We start from the raw sequence: 12,035 nt of genomic DNA, 5'->3' as shown, positions 1-12,035 counted from the left end.
AGCGTGTGAAGCGTGACTGGGTGGTGGCCAGCGCTGGCCCATCTGTCACGCCCTTTCAGAGAACCAAGCGATGGCAGCGGCCTGGGCCCAGCCAGCCCCTCTCCCTTTGTACCCCAGGGACACGCACTGTAATGAGATCCCAGCGCCTACTGAATTATTCAGAGCTGCCCTGAGTGTCAGTTTTATTATAAACATGCAGATTGCTCCCAGCCCCAAACTTCCAAATGTCCAGCAGCCTCTCCCTCCAGCATTTTCCACTGGCTGCTCTGTGCCTGTGGTTGCAGACTCCCCGGGCCTTGATGGCCTAATTTGCCTTTGATTGGTTCCTACCTGCTGGCAGGCATGAAGGCCTCCGTGCCCTTTACCCGGTGCTTCTTCAGGCCCCATTCTTTGCTCAACAACTGTCCTCACCTCCACCCCAGCAGGCCTGCCTCTTCCCTGTCTCCTCCCGGCTTCACCCCCCAGGTTGGTGACATCAGGCTCTTCCAAGCGCCTGCCTGTTAATAACAGGATCCTCCACTTCCGTGGGCCTCTGTCTAATCTGTGTCCTTGAGAGGCCTTAAGCCACTAGGTCTCCCCTCCCATCCTCAGTGTTCTAGTCCCAACTCCACCTCTCCCCTTGCCCCACAAGCCCCAGGTTCTCAGTTCTCTCTGGAGTTGGTCTGGTACCCCCCCGCCCCCGCCCCCCAAGCTGGTAACGAGGCAGAGATGGTAATGCACATTTAAGAGTAATGAAATGCAGTGATATTTCAGGCCTGACAGGCCTATTTCTGGCAGCCTTAGAATTAAAGTGTGAGGCTTTGTACTGCAGCTGCTACTAGGAGCCTTCAGAGTTTTTCTAAAGATGTGAATAAAGCTTCCAGGGTTTCAGCTCAGATCACTGTGGCTATTTATCCTGCTGCTGCTTTCATTGTACCTTTTTATTTGAAATTTTAGAGCTTTTAGATGAAGGAAACGCAGCAGCAAGTGCAAAGCATACAAAATATCCTGGTGGGGGAGAATGTCCTGGTTTTCTCGATTGTTCGTGGCAGCTCTGGGGAGGAGACACGGCTCACGGGGCTGCCTCGCCCGGAGCGTTGCCTCTGTCTGTCCTGTGAGTGGGCTCCTCCTGGACTCTAGCCGTGTGGCAGGGAGTGGGGCCTCCTGAGAAAGCTCTGGGAGGAAGTCCGTGCCACCAAGATGGATGGGGCCGGGCATGGGCTGGCCCTCCCGGCCGCCTCACTGCTGTGAGCTGTGTGTGTGCCGTCCGTGGTTGGGGAACTTGGCAGAGAGGAATAGATCCACTCTGGGCCAAGAGTGAGAGCTCACGCTACAGACTCCATCCAGGAAAACCGCCCGCCGGTTCCTGTCCCTGCACCCATACTCACCCCACTGAGGCCCTGGGAGAGTTGGAGCCATCCACCAGGAGAGGCCACGTGGGACGAACTTGGGGGTGAATCTTGGCTCTGCTCACCAAGTGCAGTGCCCGGGCAAGCCGCTCCCCCTTTCTGGGCCTCAGTTTCTCTCCCGTGAAATGGGGACAGTGATGCAGCATTTATGGCTCAGGTCCTTGTGACGTATGTCACTCAACATTTAGTATTAACACTGAAGTTGTGTTAGGAGTCGGGCTCGCTGGGCTTTCTTCCTAGCACTGCCACTCATGTGCCAAGCCCTTCCCCACCCCGGGGCAGTGAAAAGAGAAGGGGCTTTGGCATCAGAGCCAGATCCTAACCCCAGCCCCTGCAGTTTCTGGCTTCCTGAGGTTGGACAGGTTAGAGCAGCGGTTCTCAACCTGTGGGTCGTGACCCCTTTGGGGGTCAAACGACCCTTTCACAGGGGTCGCCTAAGACCATTGGAAAACACATATATAATTACACATTGTTTTTGTGATTAATCACTATGCTTTAATTATGTTCAATTTGTAACAATGAAATCGGGGGTTCCCACCACATGAGGAACTGTATTAAAGGGTCGAGGCATTGGGAAGGTTGAGAACCACTGGGTTAGAGTGAGTCCTAGTTTCCTCATCTGTCAGACTAGTGATAACGAGTACTCTCCTCAAAGGGTGGTGCTGAGGGTTATGTGAGATCATCTTTGTAAAGAACCTACACAGCGTCTGGCACATAGTAGGTGTTGTGCAAAAACGGCCCGCTTCCCCCTTCCCTTTTTGCCCCTCTGCTGCTGTTCAAAGGAGGGAAGCATTAGGCCCAGCCACCAGTTCACAGGAAATGCAGGAGGAAGGCAAGCAGGTCAAATGTCAGCAGGGGTATTCCATCAGCAAAATTTAGAATGTGGGGAATTCTGTAGAACAAATGACCCAGAATCCTCAGCTAGTAAATGACAAGGGAGAGGAAGACGGAGAACCAAGTGGAATGTGTGGATGGTGTTTGGATTCAAATGAACCAACTCGGGAAAAATGAGAGACCATGAAGGAAATGTTGCTAATGACTGGATATATGATAATCTTAAGTAATTATTGTTAATTTATTTCGGTATGACAATGGCATTGTAATTATGGGTAAAAGAGTCTTTATCATATACTGTAGAAATTACAGATTAAATGATACGGTAACTAGGATTTGCTTTTAAAGAATGTACTGGATCCCTGCCAGCATAGCTCAGTGGTTGAGCGTAGACCTATGAACCAGGAGGTCAAAGTTCGATTCCCGGACAGGGCACATGCCCAGGTTGCAGGCTCTTTCCCAGGGCGGAGTGTGCAAGAGGCAGCCTAGCAATCATTCTCTCTCACCATTGATGTTTCTATCTCTCTCTCCCTCTCCCTTCTTCTCTGAAATCAATTAAAAAATATTTTTTAAAAATAGGCAGTATCTTTTCTGGATAGGAAGTGTCTCTCCCATCTGTCTCTTTCTCAATATCCTCCTCTAGCCCCTCTAGTCTCATTTCCTGCTCATGGCTTGCCTGGACTATGACAACAGCTTCCTATAGCCTCCTAGCCTTTGGTCTTTCCAATTTCCTTCTTATTCTGTTGCCAAAGTTACTTTCCTAAAAAAACAAAAACACAACAACAACCCATGCACAGCCAGCGTTGCTCAGTGGTTGAGCATCAACCTATGAACCAGAAGGTCATGGTTCAGTTCCTGGTCAGGGCACATGCCTGGGTTGCGGGCTTGATCCCCAGTAGGGGCTTGATCCCCAGGAGGGGGCGTGCAGGAGGCAGCCGATCAATGATTCTCATCATTGATGTTTCTATCTCTCTCTCCCTCTCCCTCTCAAAATCAATAAAATATATTTTAAAAACAACAACAACCTGATCAAATCATGTTACTTACCTGCTTAAAACCTTTTGGCAGCTTCCTATTGCCAAAAATCTATTAGAGTATACATCCTTATCGTGATATTCAAAGCCCTCACAGTCTAAACTCAGCCTTCTTGCCCAGTTCAATCCCAGCCCCACCTCTGCCCCCTCATGAAGCCTGGCTTCGGTCACACTAGCCAGCCTCTGGGACTGCGTTTATAAAGCTCTCTATCAGGCAGGCCCTCCTCCCTTGCCCCTAACGTCATCTATTGAAGACTAACATTTTTTTTCAAAGCTCGGTGCAAATGTTATTCTTCCTTCATGATTTCTGGAAGTTTTTACACCAAATATCCCTGCCTCTCTGCCTTCTAACATATGGTAGAATCTCGCTTCCTGGCTCTCTGAGGTGGATTTGAGCCACGTGACCAGTTTTAGCCAATGGGTTGTAAGTGGAAGTCATACATTTTTACTTCTGAGCCAAGAATCAATTGCTAATTCAAAACCCTCCTGAGCTCTCTCCCTCTGGCTCAGCAATATCCAGATATTGGCTGCTTCACCAGACTGGGTTCTGGTATGAAAATGATGCCAAGCAGTAGAACCTCCTGTCCACCATGAGGCTGTGTCATGTGGGATAAATAAATCCAAGGGGTTGTTTGTTTCTTTAGTATGGCCTAGTCTACCCTGACTGATAATTCTTCCCTCTCTGATTTAGAATTAACTGTCTAACTGTGCTGTTCTCTGTACTTTTGCATTATAGTCCTGTGTATGCAATGCGTCTGGGTGACACAGCCCTTCAGGTCAGGCATCCTATCTTATGGTCTTTGCATTTTGGTCCCCAGCACTTAGCACCGTGCCCTGCAGAGCAGAGGTATAAACTGAGCACCCAGCAATATGGCGCTCTGGTTGGTGCAGAGGGAGTGTGCGCAGGGGGTAAGATGTGCCACCCTGGCCCGGTGTGGCCCAGTGGTTAGAGTGTCAGCCTGCACACCAGAGGGTCATTTGTTCGATTCCCACTCAAGGGCATGTACCTGGGTTGCAAGTTCAATCCCTGACCCACGCAGGTTGGGGTGCATGCAGGAGGCAACCTATCAATGTATCTCTCACCTCTCTCTCTCTCTCTCTCTCTCTCTCTCTCTCTCTCCCTCCTCCCCCTGTCTTCCACTCTCAATGGAAAGAAATATCCTCGGGTGAGAATGAACAGCAACAACAAAAGATGTGCCATCCCTGTGGAGGCCCCCCACGTACTTAGTCCTGGGAATAGTGATGGTTGGAAATGGAGCCAGGATCTGGCTTCATGTTCTCAATGGATGGTATGCCCAGCCCCAGGGAATGGATCATGAGGGGTCTAAGCCAGTCATAATAACCCCCTTCCCTTGTGGTTATTAGTGTACACACGGGCACAGGAACCTCCGGTCAATGAGATGTAAGGGAAAGGCTCCTTCCCTCCTCGAAAAACAGAAAGAGAGAAGAGAAATGAAAGATCTGCTCCGGTTTGGATTTCCCAGAAAGCAGAGCCCGAGGATTCAGGCTACTGGAAGGGACTGCAAGAAGCAGGGGAGAGGCAGTAGAGAGAAGGGAGTAGGGAGAATGCAGCAGGACAGGAAGACAAGCTGATAAAGGGTGGACTTCTGACCTTGTTCCACTGGGGCTCAATCCTGTTGGGGACCTTCTGAGGGACATCGGAACTGTCCCCCAAATGGCGGGAGGCCAGGGCATGTACCCAATGACTTTCACTGGTTGCCGGTTGCCCCTCATTTTACTGGAACTGGATGCTCACTTGTGATCTCCTAGTGACCAGCATCCAAGGGCATGGTTCTCTCCGATGCCTTCTTCCTCTGTCTGCCCCCCACTTCCCGCTCCTGCACTGTCTTCTGCCCTGGTGTCCCCTCCAGTGCTTCTCGCAGCCTCTCTGGCCGCATCTCCTTGCTTCCCTCAGGCTCCTTTTTCTTCTCCTCCCTGTACATGATCTCCGGGATTCTATTCCGGTTTCCCGCACTTCCACCCACTCTCTGGGCAAACCAATTCATGACATGGTTGCAACTGTTACTGTTGTGATGCCAGCTCCCAAGTCTACACCCCCAGCTCACTCTCTCCTGAATTCTGCAGGCATATATCTATTCATGCATTCAACAAATATTTACTGCGCAATTTGAATATGCCAGGAGTTGGGAGAGAGCAGTGAACAGGAGCACCTTCCAGGAGTGCTAGGCGAGATGGAGCTAGTGGGCAAAATGGAAGTAAACAGATAATTTCGGATCCTGATAAGACACTAAAACAGGTCAGCGGGATAGAGCTTGTGTGTGCGCTTTGCTTGCGCTATTTTAGAGCGATGCTTTGAGGGGGTGGCATCTGAGCGGAGATCATGTAGTGGCATCTGTCCTTTGTGGCTGTGCAAGCACAAAGGTCATAGGTCACTGATGAGTGTGTTTGAGGATAAGAAGGAAGGCCAGTGTGGCCAGAGCTATGTCCGCGCAAGGTAGCGTGGTGTGAGATGAGTTCAGAAAAACAGCAGGGCAGGTCAAGCCGGCCAAGGTGAGCCAGCTTCTAATAGGATCTCAGGTGACGCCTGTGAATGCTGTGCACACATTTGAGAACTGGGGTAGACGGAGAAGAGAAACCCATTTTAAACTGTTTTTTTTTTTTTTTTAATTAAAATGTATTCTTAAAAAGTATTTTGGGCCCTGGCTGGGTAGCTCAGTTGGCTAGAGTATTGTGCTGATTCACCAAGGTTGTGAGTTCAATCCCAGTCAGGCCACATATAAGAATCAGCCAGTGAATGCATAAATAAGTGGAACAACAAATCTCTCTCTCTTTCAAATCAATAAATAAAAATTTTTTTAAAAAAATATATTTTATTGATTTTTACAGAGAGGAAGGGAGAGAGATAGAGAGTTAGAAACATCGATGAGAGAGAAACACCGATCAGCTGCCTCTTGCACACCTCCTACTGGGGATATGCCCGCAACCAAGGTACATGCCCTTGACCGGAATCGAACCTGGGACCTTTCAGTCCACAGGCCGACGCTCTATCCACTGAGCCAAACCGGTTTCGGCTAAATAAAAAAGTTTTTAAAAAGCATTTTGGAAAGTATAGAACAGTATAAAATGCAACCACAACTGCCTAGTGTCCATCACCCAGCTTCAACACCATCAACTTCATTTTTACAAAAGAAATTGAAAGTAGTAGCCAGGAACATAGGAGGAAAACCAGAGAAGTACTGTGTCCATAAAGCATGTCAAAGAGCAAGAGGCCAGCAGTGGCAAATAAAGGCAAAAAGCCACTGTAGGTTTAGCAGAGGTTATATCCCTCCGGTCCCACGAGCACCTCACGGTAAACATGGCGGTTAAGGCGCTGGCATTGCCCCACACTTCCCTTCCACCTCTTCTCCTCTTGTTTCCTGTCAGATGTCCTCAGTGACTCCCGTGCGGGATGAAAGCAGGCCTGAGGCTTGGATGTGGTTTCTGGGAAGTGATCCTGGGAAGCAGGAGTGGGGGGAACAAGGAGAGTGAGGCAGGGAATGAGGAAAAGCCATGAAGAGTGTGGCTACCACTGTGGACTCAGTCTGCCTGCGCCCCGGGGTAGGACGAATCTCAAATTGTCCTGCAGAAGAGCAGCAGCTTAGGGTATCTATGCCAAGGTCTCTGGTCCCCACTTTCTTAAAAAATATTTTTTTTTATTGATTTCAGAGAGAAGGGAGAGGAGAAAGAGAAATAGAAACATCAATGATGAGAGAGAATCATTGATCGGCTGCCTCCTGCACGCCTCCCACTGGTATGGAGCCTGCAACCTGGGCATGTGCCCCTGACCAGAATCGAACCAGGGACCCTTCAGTCCGCAGGCTGACACTCTTTCTACTGAGTCAAACCAGCCAGGGCTGGTCCCCACTTTTTGAAGGTTGTGCCAGGAACATTAACCTCCCGTTATTTCTGGGCTGCCCTGCACGCTGGCTGAGGGAGCTCCCCAGGCTTCATCTGGCAGAAAGCCAGAGATGTGGTGGCCACTGAGGAGGGATGCTGTTAGTGCTGGAGGACTGTCTGCTGCAGCTGCCGCTGAGGGCATGTACCGCAGGGCACCTAAACTTGTCTGCTGCAGCTCCTGTCACCTTCATGATAGAATCTACATCCTCACTGTGACATTGATATCCCTCTATTACCTGTGGCTGGGACATGGGAGTCATTCTAAATGTTTCACTAATCACCTCTTCCTTGTTTGTCTCTGCAGCCACCCCTTTAGTTCAGGTGGTCATTTCTTGAGGACCTTGATGACGATCTTTCTATCTTTTATTAAGTACCAGTGACACCAAACAAATGATATAACTATGAGAAGTTCAAGGTGCTGTAAGCACAAGGGAGGATATAGAGGGTATCTAACTCAGTACTAGGGGCTCAGGGAAAGCTTTCAGGAAGAAGTGACATCTAAGACGAATTTGGAGGGTTGAGTAGGAATTAGCCAGGCAAAGAGAGGAAAGCATGTGTCAAAGCTGAGGAAGAGCGTGGCAAATTTAAGACCCCAAAGAAAGGTCAGTTCATTTGAAGTGTGAGGAAGAGAAGAGAGAGAGAGATTGAAGATAAGCAATGACCAGATCATACAGCATCCTGAGAACTTTATTAACAAGTATTGACTGTATTCTAAAGGAAATGGGAAGCCTGAAGAATTTAAAACAAGAGAGTGATGAGATCGAATCTTTGTTTTAGTAAGATCGCTTTGGCTTAAGTATGGGAAAAAAAAACTAGTGGATCACATGAGATTACAAAAAGAGACAGCAGTTTGGAGAAGCAGTTGGCCAGACAAGAGAGGATGATGTTCTGGACTAGGCCAGTGGCAGATGTGAGGGAGAAAAATAGATTAATTGGAGAGAGATGTAAAGGTAGACTCAGAAAGACATGGAGGTGTGGAGCGAGAGCAAGGAAGAAGTCTGTGATGATGCCCAGGTTTCTGGCTTGGCAGATGGGGGTGCATTAGTTAGGATGGGTTACGTCGTGCTGCAGCAACAAACTCCAAATCTCAGTGGCTTAATACAACAAAGATTTACTTCTTCTTGCTCCATATCTATCACAGATTGATACATGATTCTCCGTACACACTTTCATAATCACTTGAGACAAGAAAAGGGATGTGGCAAATCCCTTAAAATTAGTGCTTGGTGTTCTTTAGCCAAAACAAGTCTTGTGGCTTTTCCTCATGTCAAAGGGGCAGGAAAGTGATGGGCGGGGGGCTGGACATGGTGGGGGAACAGCACTAATGATTACCACAGATAGAGAATTATAATGCCATTCACAGAGATGGGGAAATGGGTATGACCATGTCTGGGATCTAACACCCCTCCAACATATCCTCTACTCCATCACCATAATCTTTGTTCTGATAGAAGTCTCCTGTCATTCCTCTGTTCAGATTCTCTCCAAAAGCTCCCTGTCACCTACCTGATAATTTCATACTAATAAATCTACAGTGTGGCTCTGGGGCCTTTCATGGCTTGGCCCGTGCCTACCTGTCCATCCCCACCTGCTGGCATTCCTCTCTCTTCCAGCTTTTCCCTCCCCCTTTATTCTCCAGCAGGACTGGAGTGCCCTGAATATGCCAGACTTTCTCAGCTTCCATGCCCTCAGGCATGCTCTTATCTCTGCCTGAACCGCCCTCCTTCATCCTTTGCCTCCTGATCTCCCTGGAAAGTACCTGTTCCTCTTTCCAGAAACCTCCCTAAATTTCTCCAGGTGTTAGTCCACCTTCTTTTATTCCCTCGGTTAATGTTCTCCCCATTTCTGTATCAGTGCTGACCTCCTTTTGGTAACACCGTGTGGGTCTCTGTTTTCCTTTCCAGTTGATTTCCTTTCCAGTTGCTTATAAACTCCTTGTCAGTTGCCTAACCCAGTGGTCGGCAAACCGCTCTTTGGCCCCTTGAGTGTGGCTCTTCCACAAAATACCACGTGCGGGCGCGCACGTACAGTGCGATTGAAACTTCGTGGCCCATGCGCAGAAGTCGGTTTTCGGAAAGGAGATAGACGAAACAAGTATACAAGACGAGTGTGGATGGGAGAGTTGGAAGGGGTCGACCTCAGCAAACGTACCTCAATCAGATTGAGGATGTTTTTAGCAAAGGCCAGCTTAGGAGTACCCTAATTAAGTTAATAACAATGTACCTACCTATATAGTTTAAGTTTAAAAAATTTGGCTCTCAAAAGAAATTTCAATCGTCGTACTGTTGATATTTGGCTCTGTTGACTAATGAGTTTGCCGACCACTGGCCTAACCGGTAGCCATTCCCTACCTTCTTGCAGAGGACAAGGTTTCCCCTTAGATTATGTCACCCACTCCCAGCCATGGGATTTGGGTGGGATGGGCTCTCATCCCAACTATCCTTAAGCCAACCAGTACTCCGGACACAGTGGTTGGTACAGGTTCGAGCACCTGACTTTCAAATGAATGAGAAAATGTGAGTCTCTGGATTTGTAAAACAGTCACTAGTATTGGATTTGAGTCTGGAATTGCTGTATCCACTTTATGACTGGAGGTGCTGGAACCTGAAGGCCACTGTATGAAACATGGTGATGAAGCCACTGTGAAAGGCTGCTGAGGAGGAGAGGGAGAAACTGAGTCCTCGGTGACAGTTGTATGAACTCTTGGATCAAGCCTTGCTCAAAGCCAGCTCTTTCTCTGGACTTTAGAGCACTGTGAGCCCATAAATTATTTTTGTTATTTAATCAGTGAGTTGGATTTTTGTTTATTCTAACCTAAAGAATCTTAACTAGTACAGAAATTAGTACCATGAGTGGGGGGTTTCAAGAGGCAGGCCCTAGCCCAGCCAGTGTGGTTTAGTGAATTGTGAGTCATCCCATTCACCAAGAGGTCACTGGTTCGATTCTCCATCAGGGCACATGCCCAGGTTATGGGCTCAATCCCCAGGAGGAAGCATGCAGGAGGCAGCTGATCAATATTTCTCTCTCATCAATGTTTCTCTCTCTCCCTCTCCCTTCCTCTCCATCTAAAAAATCAATAAAAACTATTTTTTTAAAAAAGGCAGGACTTGCACCAGCCGGTTTGGCTCAGTGGATAGAGCGTCGCTCTGCAGACTGAAGGGTCCCAGGTTCGATTCCGGTCAAGGGCATGTACGTTGGCTGCGGGCACATCCCCAGTAGGGGGTGCGCAGAAGGCAGCTGATCGATGTTTCTCTCTCATCGATGTTTCTGACTATCCCTCTCCTTTCCTCTCTCTGTAAAAAAATCAATAAAATACATTAAAAAAAAAAAAAAGGCAGGACCTAAAACATGGAATTGATTCAACCAAGGAGGTAAGAGGAAGGGCAGTAAGAACACCTATATCTTGGGTTGAAAAACTGGCAATCTAATACATCTAGTTATTCAGTTTCCTGTTGGGATGCAGATCGTGTGCCTACTATGGCTGTAGCAGTACATTACTTAGTAGAGATATTTAGTGTTAGATTGGGCTGGCTCCTTGTTGCTACCAGTAAAGTACTGTAAAAGGTGCCTAGCCGGTTTGGCTCAGTGGATGGAGCGTCGGCCTGCGGACTGAAAGGTCCCAGGTTCGATTCCGGTCAGGGGCATGTACCTTGGTTGCGGGCACATCCCCAGTGGGAGATGTGCAGGAGGCAGCTGGTCGATGTTTCTCTCTCATCGATGTTTCTAACTCTCTATCCCTCTCCCTTCCTCTCTGTAAAAAATCAATAAAATATATTTAAAAAAAAAAAAAGTACTGTAAAAGGAAAACTTATTCTCAAACTAGCCTACCCAAAGACAGAAAAGGAAGAAAACATAGCTTAGCTACAAGAAGCCCTTCCTGCCTATGATCAAAGTTGGCTGATAGTCTGGCCCTGGCGGGTATTGCTCAGTGGTTAGAGTGTTGGCCCTCGCACCAAAGTGTTGAGGGTTAGATTCCCGGTCAAGGGCACATACCTGGGTTGCAGGTTCGATCCCAGGCCTGGCTGGGGCGCGTGCAGGAGGCAACCAGTTGATGTGTCTCTCTCAGATAGATGTTTCTCTCTTTTTTCTCTCCTCTTCTTTTCCACTCTCTCTAAAAATCAGTGGAAAAAATATCCTCAGGTGAGGATTAACAAAACAAACAAACAAACAAAGATGGCTGATAGTCTGGAAACTGGCAGGATTAGAAAACCCTGGAAACTTCGCCTCTAGATATCTGTATAATAAAAGCCTAAGCGACTGTTCCGGTGGAACGACCGGTCGCTATGATGCGCACTGACCACCAGGGAGCAGACGCTCAATGCAGGAGATACCCTTTGGTGGTCAGTGCGCTCCCACAGAGGGAGCACCGCTCACCCAGAAGCCGGGCTCATGGCTGGCGAGCACAGCTGCCATGGCGGGAGCCTCTTGTGACTCCGCAGCCGCAGGACTGAGCAGCGGCAGCAGGCACAGCGGCCGGAATGAGCACGAGCAGCATGGCGCCCACCCTGATTTGGGCTCCTCCCTGGCTGCCTGCCACTTGGCGCACTGCTACATCCCCTGAGGGGTCCCGGACTGCGAGAAGGATATCCAACTGCCTGCGTAGGCCCGATCCCGGTGCCGTTCTCTGTAGAAGGAAGTCAGTCTGAACAACTCAGTGACTCAGGGAAGTGCAGGGAACTCAGGGTAAGGCTGCCTCCGTGCTTGACTCACCCACTCGATGGTGTTCACAGGACAGACCGTGGTGGCCCAGCCCGTGCACATGCAGCAGCTGCTGAAGCTCAGTCAGCAGGCCGTGCATCAGCAGGAGGCCACCCAGCCACAAGCTGGCAGTCGGACATTCCCCTGAGGGGTCCCAGACTGTGAGAGGGCACAGCCAGGCTGA

The sequence above is a fragment of the Myotis lucifugus genome, unplaced genomic scaffold (genome assembly GCF_000147115.1).
Source record: "Myotis lucifugus unplaced genomic scaffold, Myoluc2.0 scaffold_119, whole genome shotgun sequence".
In the NCBI taxonomy this organism is placed as follows: domain Eukaryota; kingdom Metazoa; phylum Chordata; class Mammalia; order Chiroptera; family Vespertilionidae; genus Myotis; species Myotis lucifugus.
This window is presented reverse-complemented; position numbering follows the sequence as displayed.